This window comes from Triticum aestivum, chromosome 2B (assembly GCF_018294505.1).
Source record: "Triticum aestivum cultivar Chinese Spring chromosome 2B, IWGSC CS RefSeq v2.1, whole genome shotgun sequence".
NCBI lineage: Eukaryota > Viridiplantae > Streptophyta > Magnoliopsida > Poales > Poaceae > Triticum > Triticum aestivum.
In genome coordinates this window covers 693,399,896-693,421,068 of record NC_057798.1, presented here as the reverse complement: position 1 = coordinate 693,421,068, position 21,173 = coordinate 693,399,896, and positions in this window count along the sequence as shown.

Genomic DNA, 21,173 nt, shown 5'->3' with positions numbered 1-21,173 from the left:
GAGCATCCAGGTTCCGCTATTGGTTATTGATTGGAGATGTGTCTCGATCATGTCTACATAGTTCTCGAACCCGTAGGGTCCGCACGCTTAACGTTCGATGGTGATTTGTATTATGAGTTATGTGTTTTGGTGACCGAAGTTTGTTCGGAGTCCTGGATGAGATCAGGGACACGACGAGAAGTCTATAAATGGTCGAGAGGTAAAGATTCATATATTGGAAGGTTATATTCAGACATCGGAATAGTTCCGAGTGATTCGGATATTTTTCTGGAGTACCGAGGGGTTACCGAAACCCCTCGGGGAAGTGTTGGGCCAACATGGGCCTAAGGGAGAGAGAGGGAAGCCCGCGGGGGGTGGTCACGCGCCCCCCTCCTAGGGAGTCCGAATAGGACAACGAGGAGGGGGCGGCGCCCCCTTCCCTTACTCTCCCTCTCCTTTCTATTCCCTCCGGTGGAAAAAGGTAAAGGGGGGGGGGCGAATCCTACTTGGACTAGGAGTCCAAGTAGGACTCCTCCCATGGCGCGCCCCTCCTGGCCGCGGACCTCTCTCTCCCCCTCCTTTATATACGTGGGCAGGGAGCACCCCAAAGGCACATCAATTATTCTCTTTGCCGTGTGCGGTGCCCCCCTCCACAGTTTACTCCTCCGGTCATAGCATCATAGTGTTTAGGCGAAGCCCTGCGCGGATCACATCATCAACACCGTCACCACGCCGTCGTGCTGAGGGAACTCTCCCTCGACCCTCTACTAGATCAAGAGTTCGAGGGACGTCATCGAGTTGAACGTGTGCTGAACACGGAGGTGATGTACGTTCGGTACTTGGATCGGTTGGATCATGAAGACGTTCGACTACATCAACCGTGTTAACTAACGCTTCCACTTTCGCTCTACGAGGGTACGTGGAAACATTCTCCCCTCTCGTTGCTATGCATCTCCTAGATAGATCTTGCGTGATTGTAGGATTTTTTTTTGAAATTGCATGCTACGTTCCCCACACTTACTTTGCTTTTGAAGTGCTCTACTGCGCATAGGATGTTCTTGTGATGTGGCATGTGCGTAAGCAGTATGCCACCATGATAATTTTCATTCCATTATTATTATTCAATGCATATGCACATCGTTTGCACTATTTGCAAATGTTATCTATAGAGGATCTAGGTGGACGCATGTTTCCATGGTTTACCATTTTGTCATTCTTTTGTTGGTGGCATTTTGTATCTAGGTGTGTGCATTACAATTTATCCCATTGGTGTTATTCTTTGCACTTCTGCCTGCTGACATTTATAACCGTCGAACCTCTTTGCAGGTGATCATGATGGCAGTCTCACATACATTGTCCGGTAGCTTGACTAGTCCTATTGAAGATTTAGCAATTGCATCTATCAAAAAGGCAGGTTAAATTAGTTGAATATCTTCAAATCTCCATACCAGGATAACCTAATCTGCAAAATTTATCACAAAACTTAGTTGAGAAAGGATCACATGTACCAGTTGTACAACACACCCTGAAAGTTAAATTTTTTGGTAGACCCTAAAAGCTACTATGTTTTAGGGGTAAATACCCAAGATTTATTAATCAATAATCATAGGGTTTACATAGTGCAGGGACTCCATCAGCCAAACATGGCGTCCAAGTGCTAAAACTAGAGAATTTCTAGCTATAGTATGAGCATCCTCATTGGACTGTCTATACTCGTGACGAAAAGCAATATTACTGGCCTCCTCCTTCATTCTCCTTATCACATTTATTATCATAGCATGTTATCCCATAGAAGCACTTGCAATTTCCCGCACAATAGCCATGCAATCTGATGCAATCACATCAGCACCTACATGCTAGTCCATCCTCAAACACATAGCTTCTCTACACGCGATAACCTCAAAGCATTTTGGACCACCCACCCTAAAAATTACACTTGTAGCGCCATGGCAGTTATCCACTGATATGGCACCATCGACATTATATTTAACATCACCCAGGGGTGGCACAATCCACCCGGCCCGAGATCCCCTCATATGAATTTCGTGTTCCTCGTAATTCCTTCAGTTCATGATGAATCCTCAAGTGGCAAAAGGGCTATGATATACTTATTCATGTATAAACTCTCGCGTCGCCTTCCAGATCGCCCACATTTTTACTATTAACTTGATATATTGTTGTTCAGTAAGATATTCATCCATCTCAAATAGCCATTTTTTCCCTTGGCTCCGTACACAAAGATGCTTGTTTGTGCAACTCTTCGTCTACCAAAACCCATATACATCTTACCATCATGCACTCTAACATTGAGTGTGTCTCCAAGAATTCTGCATGCATTGGCATACCGAGCACACATTTGTATCCTCCATGTTTTTATGATGCATTTGTCTTTCTAATGTCTGTTGAGAATTCTGGCTCTTGCATTTTTTAGGGGTGAATTCGAGTTCTTTGCAGGGAATTGAGAAAGCGATCCAAATGTATCACTCTTGGGCTTTGGCACGATAAATGGGGATTTAGACCCAAGCCATGGCCTTCTGCCATTCTCTGGGGATCGATATGTATCGCTTGACCCAATATATATATATATAGAGGGATCACTCAGGTAGCTCATCACTCTCACTCTATGTGGGCCGGCCTGTTAAATTCTTTCGGTAGCTCCTATAGCCTAGCGTACCATTTCCTCCGTCCGAAAAAGCTTGTCCCCCAAATGGATGTATCTAGCACTAGTGCTAGATACATCCATTTGAAGGACAAGCTTGGGACAAGCTTTTTTGGACGGATGGAGTACTTATGATTTGTGTTTTCTCTCTCTTACGGCATGGTGTTTTTGTGGCATTCTTTGGGTTTTTAATATTTTTTCATTTTTAAAAGTTTTCAATATTATAAACATCTTCAAATACACATTGAACATTTTTTAATATACGGTGATTTTTTGTCAAATACACACTGAACAAATTTGTAATATACAATAAACATTTTTTTATATACAATGAACTTTTTTTAATATACTTTGGACTTTATTTAATATAAGGTGAACAATTTTTCAAATACACACTAAACAAGTTTGTAATATGTAAAAAATAATTTGTATATACAGTGAACTCTTTTTAATGTACGGTGAACTCGCTTTAATATACAGAGAACAATTTTTAATATACACACTAATCTAATTTCTAATGTACAATGGAATTTTTTTATATACAGTGAAGTTTTTCCAACGTATAATGAACTTTTTTTAATATAGCTCGAACTTTTCTCTAATACACACTGAACATTTTTTAAATGCACAATTGAACATTTTTCCGAAGAAAAGATGAATAGAGAAAAATAGAAAACCTGTAAAACCAGAAAACTGGGGAAAAACACATAGAAGATATGTTTGCGAATTTTCTTAGATGTTTGTGAATTCAAAGAGATGTTCAAGAATTTTTTTTAAATAACAGAAAAATGCAGAATATAAACAATGTAAAAGAGATAATGAAAAACGAACTGAAAACCAACACAGAAGAAATATCGTGTGAAAACCTCCAGAAAACTGCTTATCTGGGCCTCGGTCCACGTCTGACTCGCGTGGGCGATGGCCTGATATGTATCACAACAGGCGATAGATATTAGTTGGTTTCTCCGACCCTTTTTTGTTACATTCTGGACAGCTCCTATATGCCGGTGGCTCGACGCCGCCCGGTTGCTTCACGTTCCGGCCGAGGAGGTTAGCCCAACGCGATGCTAGTGCGTTGCGGGACCGGAACGCCTCGGGGTGGGCTCGGGCAAGTCCGTGCCCTCCTCCCGCTATCCATCTAATCTACACGCTGCCGCAGGAGCAGCAGCAGGGCACCGCAGGAGTACCTCGCCCCGCCTCCAGTGATGGTCCGGGCGGCTATGAGGAAGAGCTGCTGCTACCAGATCCTTACTGCAGAAAATTTTAACATTTGGAATATAAAAAGGAGGGGACGGATATTTTTTAGGGATACGACTGGATGACGGGTACCCAATTGATTAACTAAATATCCGGAGTGTTTGACAAAAAACTATCACAATTGGAGCTTCCGTCCCACCGAACTACCACTTTTTTAAAAGTGGCTGATAACTACCAAAAAATTGAAAGCGCGTGACTAAAAACTACCAAGTTGACGATTTGATTGTTTTAGAGCGTTTAAACCCATTTCTGACAGCAGTGGCCCACATGTCAGGTGGACGACAGCGGTAACGGCTAACGGCGCTCCGCCCCAGCCGTTAGAGCTGCTCGCTCGTCGGTCGCACCTGGTCGACCGGGCCGACCGGGCCGCATCGGACCAGGTATAAGCTGGCTGACCGGGCTCGTTCCCACCTGCTCCCTCACTCTCCCCTGAGCTCACTCCCCACCCTGCTCTCCTCTGCTTCTTCTCGCTCTCCGGCGACACCACGACCGACCATGACGTCCTGGCCCAATAGTAACATGACCTTGGACGACGATGACGAGCTCATGAGCGAGTTCAGCAGCATGCAGATGGAGTATTTCGTAAGTCAGCTAACTCTATCCTCTCCTCTCCTTTCTGTGTGTTTTAGGGTTAGGGTTAGGGTTTGAAGATAATTGAGATTTCTTCCATTTAAGTTCATATATGTGAGCTGTAGTTGATACATATATGTTTTTACTGCTGCAGCAAACTCCTGACACTGTGATAGACTCAAGCTTTTGTGGGCTTGTGACTGAATCTGACAGAATGTGCATCCCGCACAGGCAGAGGGCAGGCAAGTTTGTGGCATTTGAAGGCACTGACACTGGCAGGAGATTCATCGGATCTGCTATGTAGTGGAAACAGAGTAGCGTTTAGTTGTCGTATTTCTGAATTTTCCTTATGTGTGAAAACTTATGTATGTCTGAATATTGTATTTGTACACTACAAGGGAAAAGCCTATACACAGAATCTTACTAGCAGCGCGCTTTAAAATCAGGCGCTGCTGCTACGTAGCAGTAGCGCATGCTCTCAAAATTCGCTGCTGAAACAAGTTTATCAGTAGCGCGCACACTCTAAGACGCGCTACTGCTAAAATTCCCAGGACGCCGCCGTGAGTCCTATTATAGCGGCAGCGCATTAAAACAAAAAGCGCTACTGCTACGGATCATAGCAGTAGCGCATTTACGCAATAATCGCTGCTACTAAGGTTACTACTGAAGGGAGTTTGTACCACCTTAAATATGTTACTTCTACAACTTTCACAAGCACTTGGTCTTCATTGAACTCTATGTGTAGGATCTGTGGCCGCAATAGGCATCCTCGCCTGTTCTTAAACCAACCGTCGAGGATTTCTATTGACAAATCAGATTGTACACAAAAAGACAATTGATGATGAATGTATTTTTTATGTCTATGTCTAACATAGCAGTAGCGCGTTCTCGGCGAAAGGCGCTACTGATAGGTCGTTTAGCAGTAGCCCATTTTGCTATAGCGCGCTACTGCTAAGCCATTCCATCTCCCCCACTCACCTATCTGATCCAGATCACACTCACACACACACTCGATCTCCCCCTCAACCCCCGCGCCGCCAGTCCTCCCCCGTCGCCCCTCCTCTGATCTGTGCTGCCGTCACCTCATCCTCCTCGGTGGACTCGATACCGGCCTCCTCCTTCGTCCTCCCTCCAGTCGCCGCTGGCCGACCCCTCCTCGCTCTGCCTTCCTCCTCCATTCTCCCTCCACTCGCCACCGGCCAGCCCCTCCTCGCTCCGCCTTCCTCCTCCGTCCTACTCTCTTCTCCCTCCTCGAGTCGCCCCTCCTTCTCCCTCCTCCCTGCTACATTTTGATTTAGTAGGCTAGTTCATATGCAACATTCTGATTTAGTTGATATTATTCAGTTGATTTAGTAGGCTAGTTGATTTAGAACATTTTGATTTAGTTGATTTAGTAGGCTAGTTGATTTAGTTGATTTAGTAGGCTAGTTGATTTAGTTGATTTAGAACATTTTGATTTAGTTGATTTAGTATGCTAGTGGGTTTAGTATGCTAGTTGATTTAGTTGATTTAGTATGCACCATTTTATTGTTATTTTTTCTGAAATAGGTGCCACCGAAATGCTTTGGTACGTGGTACCTTGTCATCTAATAAGTTATTAGATCTTAGGATTATAATTGTCCATAAAATTGCTTCTCACGAAAGCACCAAAAATATCACATGCTACTGTTTTTCTTTCCTGTGAAGTGAATCATTAATCCTTTGCTCATATTGCTTTAGGAAAATGGCGCCACCACCACCACCACTATGTCGACTGTGCAAGTCAAGGTGCGCCAGCAGCCTTGCAACTGGCAAGCTGTTTGGCATCTACCTCCAGCCGAGTTTTCGTCATGCGGCGGTAAGAAATTAGATGAAATGTAACAACTATTTTATTTTTAGTGTTGGCATTACTGCATTGTGTCATTTTTCTTTTCTTACACAGACCGTCCCATGCAATGTGAGGTTGACATTCAACAAGCTGACAGGAGACACTGTGACATTTGAGGCTCCTGGGGGGCCGTACACTATGGAGGTCGAGAAAGGACGCAATATGTCACAGATTGGAGGAGATGGATGGGCCCGTTTCCTTGCCCGCATGCGTCTTACTGGTGGTGAGTTGATCAGCTTCTCCTTCAAAGCAGAAAGACCCAAGCTGGCTGTCATTTATCTCAACTTGGTGGAAGATGATGAAGATGACGAAGATGATGAAGATGACGAAGATGATGCAGATGAAGAAGATGATGAAGATAATGAGGACCCACTCGATGAAGATGATGAGAACCCACTTCATGAAGCCATCGTAGCTCAAAGAATGAGGTTGAGCGAGAAGGAGGTGTGCAACCTATGGGACATAATTCCACCCAATGCTAACTTTGTCGGGGTGCCATTCATGACCCGCCTGACAAGTACCATGGTCGATCGACATGATATGGTATGTTATACTTACAAATGCAAATTATCCGATGATATGCTTAGTGTAGAGTCCAATGATAAGTTGTGTGGAATCTAGTCGTCGATATGCTTTAGTGTAGAGTCTGATCACATGCTTATTAGTGTAGAATCCAAGGAACTATTAATAGTGTAGATAATCCATATATACTTATTAGTAGAATTCATGATTAATTAGTACAAATGCGTAGTACTGTGTCTTTTGATAGTGTAGACATCTAGACTTAATAGAAATATATTTGCAAGAGTATGTGTGAGGCTATTTATTAATTGATATGTTTTTCTTATTCAGAAATTGCCAAAGAACCTATCTGTGAGTTGTGGTATCGAGCCTGATGAAGAAGGCTCAGCTGGACTACGCCTTACCGCAAGGGGCTCCATCACCACATGTACTTACCGCATGGACACAGACGGTCGCACACACTTAAACACGGTTGGGTGGAAAAGATTCCTCGTTGGAAAGAATCTTCGTGTTGGACAGGCCATCCTAATTACTATCAGGAACACCCACCGCCCAGGCTTGAGGATGATGATCGTCGTCGATATCATCTAGAACTACATATGTGTGTGTGGCTATATCATCTAGAACTACATATGATGATCATCGTCGATATCATGTAGAACTACATATGATGATCGTCATCGATATCATCTAGAACTAAATATGATGATCGTCGTCGATGTCACCTTGTACTTCTTGAGGATGCATGTTGAGTATATATGAAATTGTTATCTAGTACTCCCTCGGTTCCAAATTACTCGTCGTGGTTTTAGTTCAAATTTGAACTAAAACCACGACGAGTAATTTGGAACCGAGGGAGTACTACCTAGTACCTATAATGCTTTATGAAATTGATATCTAGTAGTACCTAGTATCTGGAAATTGCAGTTTATTGAAGCTGGAATGGGGAAATGGTGAAAGATATAACAGTAGCGCGGGCTCAGGAAATCACTACAACTAACTAATAGTAGCGCGTTCCGAAAATGTGCTGCTGATATAGTCAATAGTAGTAGCGCGGGTACAAACAGCGCTACTATTAATAGTTAGGTGTAGCGCCTTATTGGTAGCATGGGTGCCCGCGCTGCTGATAGCCTCAAAACCCGCGCTACTACTAGGGATTTCCCTAGTAGTGGTAGCAGAGAGCACTGGAAACATATTGATGTGTTGTATTTTTAGTATAGAGCTAGCTAGTGTACCTATGTATAGGACATGTGTTTATGATTTGTGATTCTGAATTTGCTTGTTATCTATGGTGTTCACTGCAAATATAATTTGATTTTCAGGATGGTGTGCACTGTGGTGTTCTGGAGTGGGTAGATTCCCCTAGCCTATAATTCTGCAAAGGTGCTTAACCAAGCTCTGGGATATGTATCATGAGCAGAACCTTGGGAGAGCCCAGGAAAATGAGGCTCATGGGACAGAGGTTGCAAAACTATAGAAGGAGCTTGATTCTCTGACCAATCAGTATAGCCAGCTGGTGGATGATGTGTCCAAGTTGTTTGATTATCAGGATGGAATCAAATCTCATGACATGGATTGCACAAGCCAGGCAATGAATGAACTGAAGGAGAAGAAGAAGCAACTTGAGGAGCAGGCAAAGATTGAGCTTGAGATGGAGAAGCTTAATCTCAAAAAAGAACAGAGATGCATCCTTTAGAGTCAAGCTGATGTAATCCAAAACACAAGGAAGGCCATGAAGGAGATAGAGGTGGACAGAGACCACCTTAAAGAAGAGAATAAGAAGCTGGAGAATGTCATCGCTGAGCTACTGAAGGTTGGTCGGTGCAAGGAAAAGCTGGACAAGATCAAGGAAGTTGTGATGGAGGAGCGAAGTGGCAGCTCTGGATGGTAAGTATATATGAGGCCTATATATATAACTGGCCTTGCTATGTTATCTGATGCAAATATGCATCTTAGCTAGCTATAATACTAGATATGAACTGTCCTGGTTTCAGATCATTTTGGGGATTTGTTTTGTGGTGCCCATGGCACTGCATGTGATCTGTAATGCTTTAAGATATTAACTGCCTATGAACTCCAAGTTGTAATGCTAAGTATGGATAGTAAGTTAGCTTATGAACTATAGTCCATGATGATGTTAAATTTATATATTTGTTATTGTAATCTGTTGCATCCAGTACTGACCTATATATAGCACATAGATAGCACATAGAATTATCTGATCTTGGATACACCAGAGATAGCACATATTCTCTGTAACATAGATAGCACATAGTCTCTCTAACATAGAAGGCACATACATGCAAATCAAGTTTCAGTTAAACATAATTGACGATACTGAACTTGTGCACACTGACGAAACTGAATTAGCTAACACTAATTTCAGAGCAGGTTTCAGAGATAGGTTCACTTAGGCAACTTAAATAACATTGGATGTACTGCTCATCTTTAGGATTTGCTAAGCGTGCAGAGCGACGCTTGATTTGCTTGATCTGCCTTGGATCTATCTGCTTTTTCACTTCCTCCTCTTCATCATCTTCATCGATGACGATGATGGGAGGGGACGGCGGTGAGCCTGCTCTGCAGGTGGCGCAACTATCTGCAAGTCGTCGTCATCCTCTTCCTGCACTGCTACATCAGTTGCAGCTTTTGCCGGAGCAACATAGCGATGGGCTTCCCGTCGCTTATGCTGGACATCATCGGAGGAGTCTGCCTCTCTCATTGCCCATAGTAGAGTGTCGATGGGCAGGATACCTGAGGGAGTCCCGGACTAGGGGGTGTCCAGATAGCCGAACTATCATCGTCGGCCGGACTCCAAGACTATGAAGATACAAGATTGAAGACTTCGTCCCGTGTCCGGATGGGACTTTCCTTGGCGTGGAAGGCAAGCTTGGCGATACGGATATGTAGATCTCCTACCATTGTAACCGACTCTGTGTAACCCTAGCCCTCTCCGGTGTCTATATAAACCGGATGGCTTTAGTCCATAGGACGAACAACAATCATACCATAGGCTAGCTTCTAGGGTTGAGCCTCCTTGATCTCGTGGTAGATCTACTCTTGTAACCCACATTATCAATATTAATCAAGCAGGACATAGGGTTTTACCTCCATCAAGAGGGCCCGAACCTGGGTAAAAACATCATGTCCCTCGTCTCCTGTTACCATCCGCCTAGACGCACAGTTCGGGACCCCCTACCCGAGATCCGCCGGTTTTGACACCGACATTGGTGCTTTCATTGAGAGTCCCTCTGTGTCGTCACCGATAGGCTCGATGGCTTCTTCGATCATCAACAACAATGCAGTCCAGGGTGAGACCTTCCTCCCCGGACAGATCTTCGTATTCGGCGGCTTTGCACTGCGGGCCAATTCGCTTGGCCAACTGGAGCAGATCGAAGGCTACGCCCCTGGCCATCAGGTCAGATTTGGAAGTTTGAACTTCACGGCTGACATCCGCGGGGACTTGATCCTCGATGGATTCGAGCCACAGCCGAGCGTGCCGCACTGTCACGATGGGCATGATTTAGCTCTGCAGCCGGACAGTACCCTGGAGGCCGCACTCGAGCCCGCTCCGATCTTTGATTCGGAGTCGGCTGCGTAGATCGAGGACGGATGGCTAGACACCGCCTCGAGGGCTGCAACCTCTACGACGATAGAGCCAAACACTGACCTTGTCCCTCATGAATCTCGTGACTCCGAGGTGCCGGACTCCTCGCCGGACTCCGAACCTCCCGCGCCCCCTCCGGTCGAATCCGATTGGGCGCCGATCATGGAGTTCACCGCGGCGGACATCTTTCAACACTCACCTTTTGGCGACATCTTGAGTTCGCTAAAGTACCTCTCGTTATCAGGTGAGCCCTGGCTGGACTGCGGTCAGGACGGTTGGGATGCGGACGACGAAGAAATTCAAAGCCCACCCACCACCCACTTGACATCCACTGTCGACGATCTAACCGACATGCTGGACTACGACTCCGAGGACATCGACGGTATGGACGACGATGCCAGAGACGACCAAGAACCAGCGCCCACCGGGCACTGGAAAGCCACCTCTTCATATGACATATACATGGTGGATATCCCAAAGGATGGGAATGGCGAAGGAATAGCGGAGGATGACCCCTCCAAGAAACAGCCCAAGCGCCAGCGTCAGCGGCGCCGCTCTAAATCCCTCCACAGCAAGAATGAAGATTCCAGCACCGGAGATAATAACACCCCAGATAGTGCCGAAGACAACCCACTCCAGCAAGATTCAGCACAGGAGGACAGAGATGCCAGCCCTCATGAGAGAGCGGCAGAAGAAGAGGTAGAGGACTACATGCCTCCCTCCGGAGACGAGGCAAGCCTCGACGATGACGAATTCGTCGTGCCTGAGGATCCCGCCGAACAAGAGCGTTTTAAACGCAGGCTTATGGACACGGCAAACAGCCTCAAGAAAAAGCAGCAGCAGCTTAGAGCTGATCAAGATCTGCTAGCTGACAGATGGACTGAAGTCCTCGCGGCCGAAGAGCATGAGCTCGAACGCCCCTCCAAAAGCTACCCTAAACGTAAGCTGCTCCCCTGATTAGAGGAGGAGGCATATGAACCCGCATCACCAAGAGACAATACGGTTGGCCGACCACCCCGTGGTCGCGACAGAGAGGCATGTAGGCCCTTCACTAGACCCGTACCCCGACATCGCTCGAAAAGCACAAGGCCACAGGGGAACGCTCCGGACTTGCAGGACATATTGGAGGATAAGGCAAGACAATCAAGATCGATCTACAGATCGCGTGGGCGCCCCATCACACATGACGACGGCCGTCGCGCCGGACTCAATAAGTCCGGCCGGGCCGAACAAAATAGACAAAGCTCTCTTGAGCTCCGTCGTGATATTGCCCAGTACAGAGGCGCCGCACACCCACTGTGCTTCACAGATGAGGTAATGGATCATCAAATCCCCGAAGGGTTTAAACCCGTCAATATTGAATCTTATGATGGCACAACAGACCCCGCGGTCTGGATCGAGGACTATCTCATCCACATCCACATGGCCCGCGGTGACGATCTCCACGCCATCAAATATCTCCCACTCAAACTTAAAGGACCAGCCCGGCACTGGCTTAACAGCTTGCCAGCAGAGTCAATCGGGAGTTGGGAGGACCTGGAAGCCGCATTCCTCGATAACTTCCAAGGCACGTATGTGCGACCACCAGATGCAGATGACCTAAGCCACATAATTCAGCAGCCAGACGAATCGGCCAGACAATTCTGGACACGGTTCTTAACCAAGAAAAATCAAATCATCGACTGTCCGGATGCCGAGGCCCTCGCGGCCTTCAAGCATAACATCCGCGACGAGTGGCTTGCCCGGCACCTGGGACAGGAAAAGCCGAAATCCATGGCAGCCCTTACATCACTCATGACCCGCTTCTGCGCGGGTGAGGACAGCTGGCTAGCACGCAGCAACAACCTCAGCAAAAATTCTGGCAGTCCGGATATCAAGGACCATAATGGCAGGTCGCGTCGCAACAAAAACAAACGCCGCATTAACGGCGATAACAGTGAGGATATGGCAGTCAATGCCGGATTCAGAGGCTCTAAACCCGCTCAACGAAAAAGCCATTCAAAAGAACTACTCCGAGTCCGTCCAACTTGGACCGAATACTCGACCGCTCGTGCCAGATACACGGCACCCCCGAAAAGCCAGCCAACCACACCAACAGGAACTGCTGGGTATTCAAGCAGGCAGGGAAGTTAATTGCCGAGAGCAATGACAAGGGGCTGCATAGCGATGACGAGGAAGAAACCCGACCGCCGAACAATAGAGGACAGAAGGGTTTCCCCCCACAGGTGCGGACGGTGAACATGATATACGCAACACACATACCCAAAAGGGAGCGGAAGCGCGCACTCAGGGATGTATACGCGATGGAGCCAGTTGCCCCGAAGTTCAACCCATGGTCCTCCTGCCCGATCACTTTCGACCGAAGGGACCACCCCACCAGCATCCGTCATGGTGGATTGGCTGCATTGGTTTTAGACCCAATCGTCGATGGATTTCACCTCACCAGACTCCTGATGGACGACGGCAGCAGCCTGAACCTGCTTTATCAGGATACAGTGCGCAAAATGGCATTGACCCCTCAAGGATTAAACCTACCAAGACGACCTTTAAAGGCGTCATACCAGGTGTAGAAGCCAATTGTACAGGCTCAGTTACACTGGAAGTGGTCTTTGGATCCCCGGATAACTTCCGAAGCGAGGAGTTAATCTTCGACATAGTTCCGTTCCGCAGCGGATATCATGCTCTGCTCGGACGTACCGCGTTCGCAAAGTTCAACGCGGTGTCGCACTATGCATACCTCAAGCTCAAGATGCCAGGCCCTCGAGGAGTCATCAAGGTCAACGGAAACACTGAACATTCTCTCCGAATGGAGGAACATACAGCGGCTCTCGCGGCAGAAGTACAATGCAGCCTCTTAAGGCAATTCTCGAGTCCGGCCGCTAAGCGGCCGGACACAGCTAAGCGCGCCCGGAGTAACCTACAACATGACCACCTGGCACGTTCCGAGCACGTGTAGCAGTGCGGCCCCAACCCCAACCCCTGTAAAACGTCAAGACAGACCCTTCGCGTACACCATTACGCTCTGAAGATACCATGGGCATGGGGAAAGGGGCGCGACCACGATAGGCCCAGACTGCGGCTCAACCACACCAGGGGCTCTCAAGTGTGTCGTTCTTTTTTTTATTTTCTTTTTACCCACAGGACTCCGTTTGTCAGAGGCCCTGTCCGACAGCAGACATGCCGAACCCACGATGCAACAGCCAGGGAAGGAGAAAGGCTACAACGAATATCCAGGTGGTCTCCATTATGAGCATTAAATCTGTTTTATGCATTATTCCGTAGCCTACCCCTGGAGGGGGACATGTTTAACAGTCCCATCCCTTGTTTACCGCACCATTTGTATCGTTCTGCACTTACAGCAGTTTTTATTGAATAAAGCAATGCAGCACCTTTTTGCTTCCAATCGCATTCCTTTCTTATACATATGTTCATCTATGACATGTTGCATCCGTACGTTTTGGTACGGCTAAATACACCAGGGGCTTATGTTTCCCGCATTATGGTGTGATAAGTCCGAACACTTTCACAAGTGCGGCACCCCGAACTTATAGCATTATATGCACTGGCTCCAAATCGTGTTCTTGGGTCAATAGTTGGGTTTGCCCGGCTCCCATGTTTTGGTACCTTACATTCCGTTTTATCGGCTAAGGTAGCACTGGGAGAACCACTGCGATTGCGCCCCAGTTGAGCTGGGTTAACGCCTCAGTGGAGAAAGCTAAAACTGACCGTCATGATGAGGCAAGAGCTGGTCGCTGTTCGAGAGGTTTTTTGCGAGTCCTAAAGACTTATGCCGCTTCGAGTGAGGAGCCGGATTCTGTCCGGCCCAGGCGTGGATAGCGCCCCAAATTCGGCCTTCTGAGTACTAGGGGCTTCGCCGAAATTTAAAATTATAGAATTCTATGGCTAAGTGAGAGTGTTCAAGCACTATAAGTCCGGTTGCCTTGTTCGTTGTGTTGAGCGCCTCCCTCGATGGACCCAAATATGGGAACAAGAGTGCTCAAATTTATCCCGAACACCCCAGCACTCGTGGCATGGGGGCTGAAGCCGACGACTTGCCATCTCTCAGATTTGAGAAACAGCCGCACAGAAGGTAATATTTTAAATTAACAAGTGTTGCTTCGCGCATATGAACTTAGTTTTCAGCGCACGGGATAACAAAACGCGAGTCTACTCAAAATTTTCTTTTTTGGAGCACTCACCCGCAATAATGCGGGCACCCTTCAGGACAGTTTTATAATACATTTCGGGCGTACGATGCTCCTTGCCCTGCGGTGGCGCGTCCGTCACTAGCTTCTGGGCATCCATCTTGCCCCAGTGCACCTTTGCATGGGCAAGGGCCCGACGGGCACCTTCAATACAGGCGGAGTGCTTGATGACTTCAACCCACGGGCACGCATCCACCAGCCGCCGTACCAGGCCGAAGTAGCTCCCAGGCATGGCCTCCTTGGGCCACAGCCGAACTATGAGGCCCTTCATGGCCTGTTCGGCCGCCTTGTGGAGCTCGACTAGCTGCTTCAGTTGGTCGCTAAGGGGCACCGGATGTCCGGCCTCAGCATACTGAGACCAGAAGACCTTCTCTGTCGAGCTCCCCTCCTCGGCCCGGTAGAACGTGGCAGCATCGGACACGCTGCAAGGAAGATCTGCGAACGCTCCTGGAGAGCTCCAAATTCGGGTAAGCAACAGGTAATTAACACTCACATGCTTACTTTGCATGAAAAATGCCTTACCCGCTGCTATTTTCTTCAACTCATTGATTTCCTGTAGGGCCTTGTAGGCTTCGGCCTTAGCGGCTTTGGCACTCTCAAGAGCCGTTGCAAGCTCGGACTCTCGGGTCTTCGAGTCACGCTCCAAACCCTCATGTTTTTTCATGAGAGCCTGGAGCTCTTTCTGTACCTCCGCCACCCGCGCCTCCTACTTCTCTCGCTCGGTGCGCTCCGCGGCCGCATTGCGTTCGGCCGCGGCCACCGCCTCTTTCAGGGTCACCACCTCATTAGTGGCCCCTGCCATATCCACGTTATCCTTGTAATTTTTCTTGCAACCAAATCCTTTTCTGCAAGGTACAATTTTAATAAGGTGTTACTCACCTTCCTTGTCCTCGAGCTGCTTCTTGGCACGGCCGAGCTCATTCTCGGACCGCTCGAGGTTTTCCTTCAAAGTATTGACCTCCGCAGTCAGTGCGGCAGAGGTCAGCAGCACAGCCTGCAATCCCATATTGACATATTTTTTATGACTCCTGCATATATCTTTTTAAATCCTCGGTCCGGCTTTTCTTTCCGAACACCGAACCGAGCATCAGGGGCTACTGTCTATGCGGTACTATTTTACATATATCAAAATTCTTACCTCAAAGCCTGTTAGAAGGCTGCTGCAGGCTTCGGTCAGCCCGCTCTTGACGAGCTGAACTTTCTGAATCACCGCACTCATAACAGTGCGGTGTTCCTCTTCAATGGAGGCGCCATTGAGCGCCTCCAGCAATCTATCCGGCGCCTCCGGTTGGACGGAAGCTGTCGGCGTCACGGTCTTGCCCTTCTTGTGAAGGGGTCGCCCGCCGGACTCTGGAGCCACTAGGGGCTCCGGCGCCGAGTCCGGTGCAAAGTCCGGGAGGTTGTCCTGCGACACCTCTGGGGCCTTCTCCTCCTGGTGGGTCCCTTCCCGGGATCCCACCTCGGCATCGTCCGCGTCACGAGGGGAGGAGGCGGTCGGAAGGGAATCCATATCCGACGCACCTAGGGACCCGCTCGACGAAGCGGGAAGATCATCCTTGGGCGGACTGCAGGGTTGTATGCGGCATTAGAAAGACACTGTGTGGCGAAAAAGAAAACCATAAAGTTACTCAGGATCCCGGATACTTACGATCTCGGCAGGGGCTTGGTCCTTGGAGGCCAGTCCTCGTCGTCATCACTGACGTCGGCAGAGTAGTCCGGGGGAAGGGTTTTTCCCTTCTTGGACCCTTCGGCCTCCCCCGTAGGGGAAGTCTTCCTTTTCTTCCCTCCCCCCGCTGGGGGAGAGGCTTTCTTCTTCTCCTCCTCGCCTTGGTGGGAGGATTCGGCCTCGGAGTCATCATCCGATAACACCTGAAAACGGGAACTTTTCCGAGTACCCGTGGCCTGCTTCTTGGCCTTTTTCTCCGGCACCACATGGGGTGCCGAAGCCAGCAGCCCCGTTAGACGGGCGTCCACTGGGTCCTCTGGCAATGGGGCTGGACAGATAGTCTGTTCGGCCTTCGCCAGCCAGTCCTGTCAAAGGAAAGCGGGAGTTTAGATCCCACATAGAGTCAAACTATGGCAAACGAGCATTCTGTAAAGGATGAAATCACTTACCTCGTCAGCTGGACGCTGCGAGCTGAATCCGCGATCTTCGGTAGCGGATGCGGGAGCCTCGGCGCCCTTGAACAGCACCTTCCAGACCTCTTCGTACGTAGTGTCGAAGAGGCCGCTCAGGGTCTGGTGCTGCGTCGGATCAAACTCCCACATGTTGAAGCCCCGTCGTTGGCACGGGAGGATCCGGCGGATGAGCATGACCTAGACTATGTTGACAAGCTTGAGCTTCTTGTCCACCAGCTTCTGGACACAGGCTTGGAGTCCGGTTAGCTCCTCTGAATCACCCCAGATCCGGCCACTCTCTTTCCAGGAGGTGAGCCGTGTGGGGATGCCAGATCTGAATTCGGGGGCCGCTGCCCATTTAGGGTCACGCGGCTCGGTGATGTAGAACCACCCCGATTGCCACCGCTTGATGGTTTCCATGAAAGTGCCCTCGAGCCAAGTAATATGGGACATCCTGCCCACCATGGCGCCTCCGCACTCCGCTTGGCTGCCCTTCACAACCTTCGGCTTGACACTGAAGGTCTTGAGCCACAAGCCGAAGTGGGGCTGGATGCAGAGGAAAGCCTCACACGCGATGATGAACGCCGAGATGTTGAGGATGAAATTCGGGGCCAGATCATGGAAATCTAGGCCGTAGTAGAACATGAGCCCCCGGAGAAGGGGATGTAGTGGGAAGCCCAGTCCGCGGAGGAAATGGGGAAGAAATACTACCCTCTCATGGGGCCTAGGGGTGGGGATGAGCACTCCCTCGTCGGGGAGCCGATGCGCGATGTCGCTGGACAAGTATCCGGCGTTGCGCAGCTTCTGGATCTGCCCCTCCGTGACGGAGGAAGCCATCCACTTGCCTCCCACTCCGGACATGATCAGAGAAGGTTGAGGTGGGATGTGCGGGCTTGGGCGCTGGAGCTCGGGTTCGCAGAGATGGATAAGCTAAGGAGGAAGAAGCCGCAGGTAAAAGGGTTGGATCTTTATCCCCTTATATGGGCGGACAAAAACATGTGTCCCCACCGGCCTGGTAAAACTCGCTTATCCCCCAAGCGCCGCGATTGATGGCGCGGTTGGGTTATCCACGTCCGTATTGATGGGAATCCCGGAATAAGGGGAACATGATCTCTGCTTCGACAAGATGTGCCAAGGAAACCGCTTCGCTAAACGCGCTGAGGTGGTACAATAAAAACGATTCAAGTAAAGGCTTGGTTGTGGTGTGACGTCACACCACGAAATACGTCAGCAGATTGAACTTGTGTAAATATTATTCTCTCTACGGTGGTATGTGGAAATTATTTTTGCAGAGCCGGACACTCTCCTGGTGTTCACAATCTTCTATAAATTATTCGGAGGAGGAACCCGCCTTGCAATGCCGAAGACAATATGCGCGCCGGACTCGTTGTCATTGAAGCCTGGTTCAGGGGCTTCTGAGGGAGTCCCGGACTAGGGGGTGTCCGGATAGACGAACTATCATCGTCGGCCGGACTCCAAGACTATGAAGATACAAGATTGAAGACTTCGTCCCGTGTCCGGATGGGACTTTCCTTGGCGTGGAAGGCAAGCTTGGCGATACGGATATGTAGATCTCCTACCATTGTAACTGACTCTATGTAACCCTAGCCCTCTCCGGTGTATATATAAACCGGATGGCTTTAGTCTGTAGGATGAACAACAATCATACCATAGGCTAGCTTCTAGGGTTTAGCCTCCTTGATCTCGTGGTAGATCTACTCTTGTAACCCACATCATCAATATTAATCAAGCAGGACGTAGGGTTTTACCTCCATCAAGAGGGCCCGAACCTGGGTAAAAACATCGTGTCCCTCGTATCCTATTACCATCCGCCTAGACGCACAGTTCGGGACCCCCTACCCGAGATCCGCCGGTTTTGACACCGACAATACCCTTACCTTTAGTTCCATAGCTCTGCTGCATGCACTTCTTCTCTTGAGGCGTCGCCTTCTTCTGGACTAGGTCAGCAACATCTACTAGTCCATCCACATTGTTGTATCTCGTAGCTATCTTCATGTAGTCCAGGAATAGATCCTGGTCACCGCGCGCCGAACCAAATAGCATGGCAACCCAGCCCTTGCCAGTGGGGAATGGGTTGAGCCATGGGTCTGGTGTGGAGGAGGAACCAGCCATGGGTGCAGAGAGGATGTGGTTGTGAGAGAAGTGGCGAGTGAGGTGAAGTTGTGGAGATCCAGTGAGGATGATGTCAAGTAGTTGAAGAAAGAGGAGATGTAGTAAAGAGAGGTGGAGTGATGCAGTAAAGAAGTTGAATTCAGTGAGACTTGGTGGTAGTTGTGCTGTAGTTATTGCATGGTGAAACTTGTGCTGTTTAAAGTTGACAGAAACTTGTGCAGATTCAGAGGCAGTGCACAATAATTCAGATTCAGAGGTACTTCAGAGCAGGTTTCATTCACATAGACCAACCATGCTAACTTGAAACATAGTACTTCGCAGGATCACATACATTGATCTAAGTTGCTAAACTTAAAACAGGTAGATCATACACTGCAGCATCATCATCTACATTGTAGCATCCTCAGTACTAACGCAACAGACGAAGATGCTTTGAACGACGAACAGGACCTTGGAAGCTCTGTTTTTTGGCCTTGTTTTTCTTGCTAGATGAGCATGCTTCCTCCTCCTACACTGGTGGCCGCTCCAGCTCCGGCAGCACCTGCTCTTGCTGCATCTCCATCATCCTCATGAGGGGCAGCACTGGCACTATGCATTCAACTAGGTGGTCCACCAGACGCAGATTCAGGCGGTCTTGGTACGTATACTAACGGGCTCGCTGAAAAGGGTCCGGCGAATCCCTAGCTTCACCCATTGCCCAGATGAGGTTTTCAATCAAGGGGCGATGGAGGTCAGGCAGGCGCTCCCTCTCCTTGTCTGTGGCGGCTGCCCTGACGGCGCGCGCTTGGTTCTGCAGCATGGTAGGGCTGCTGAACCAAGAACTGACCTCACGCGCATACTCCAGCTTCTTGGCGTCGCCGGCACACAGCTCCCGTAGGGCCTGAGGGAGTCTTGGATTAGGGGGTGTCCGAACGGCTGGACTATATACTTTAGCCGGACTGTTGGACCGTAAAGATACAAGAATCAAGACTTCGTCATGTGTTCGGATGGGACTCTCATTTGCGTGGAAGACAAGCTTGGCGATTCGGATGTTAGATCTCCTTCTTTGTAACCTACTATGTGTAACCCTAGCCTCCTCCGGTGTCTATATAAACCGGAGGGTTTAGTCCGTAGGACAAGGACAATCATAATCATCATAGGCTAGCTTCTAGAGTTTAGCCTCTACGATCTTGTGGTAGATCAACTCTTGTAATACTCATATCATCAAGATCAATCAAGCAGGAAGTAGGGTTTTACCTCCATCAAGAGGGCCCGAACCTGGGTAAAACATCGTGTCCCCTGCCTCCTGTTACCATTAGCCTTAGACGCACAGATTGGGACCCCCTACCCGAGATGCGCTGGTTTTGACACCGACATTGGTGCTTTCACTGAGAGTTCCTCTGTGTTGTCACTACAAGGCTCGATGGCTCATCTCGTTGTCAAGGAAAACATCACCTCTGGGGGAGCCCTGGCGGTAGGCCAAACTCTCTGACTAGGCGGCTTCGTCATGACCGCCCGACCGGCTGCCACGCCGATGATGACCTCTTGGGTCATCAAAAACAACCTCCACATCAATTCGGAACTCGCCGAACAGATGGATCCAATGGAGCTCTCCTCCCTTAATGAGCTCTTGGATCGCATTGCCGCTCTGGGAGTCACTACAGACTATGATCAGATTGGGTTTAAACCCGACCAAAGGGACATCAAATCCCCACCGGTCACCCATGAGATAGCGGTAGTGGAAGGGCCACACATGGATTATCCCTCTACTTTGAGGACGAACTATGTCCGGATTACTAAGCTCTCTGAGCCGGATACCCGCTCGCTAGAGGACATGACCCAGACCCTGGACTCAGAATCAGGTAACGGGCCAGAAAAATTGGGCAACATCCCGGAGTCCGAGCTGCCAAGCCTGGAAGCTCCTCTGCCCCTGGATGTCAAATTGGGTCAGAATTCGGACTTAACTACGCCCACCCACCCTGAATTATGCTGTCTTTCCCATATCATACAAGAGCCCAAAGAGACAGTACATCGCTACTGGGCCAGATTCCTCCTTGTGATAAATAGGGTCAAGGACTGTCGTGAGGAGGACGCAATCTCACTTTTCTGCCAAAACTGCACGAACAAAGGGATCCTTAATGCTGTAAGTCGCTGTGACATAGTACACTTTGCCGACTTAGCAGCCATAGTACAGAAGTACTATGCGATGGAAAGCGCCTGGAAAACCCAAACAGACTTCTGGGATAATCCGGCTCTCAATAAACCCTTCGTCCAAAC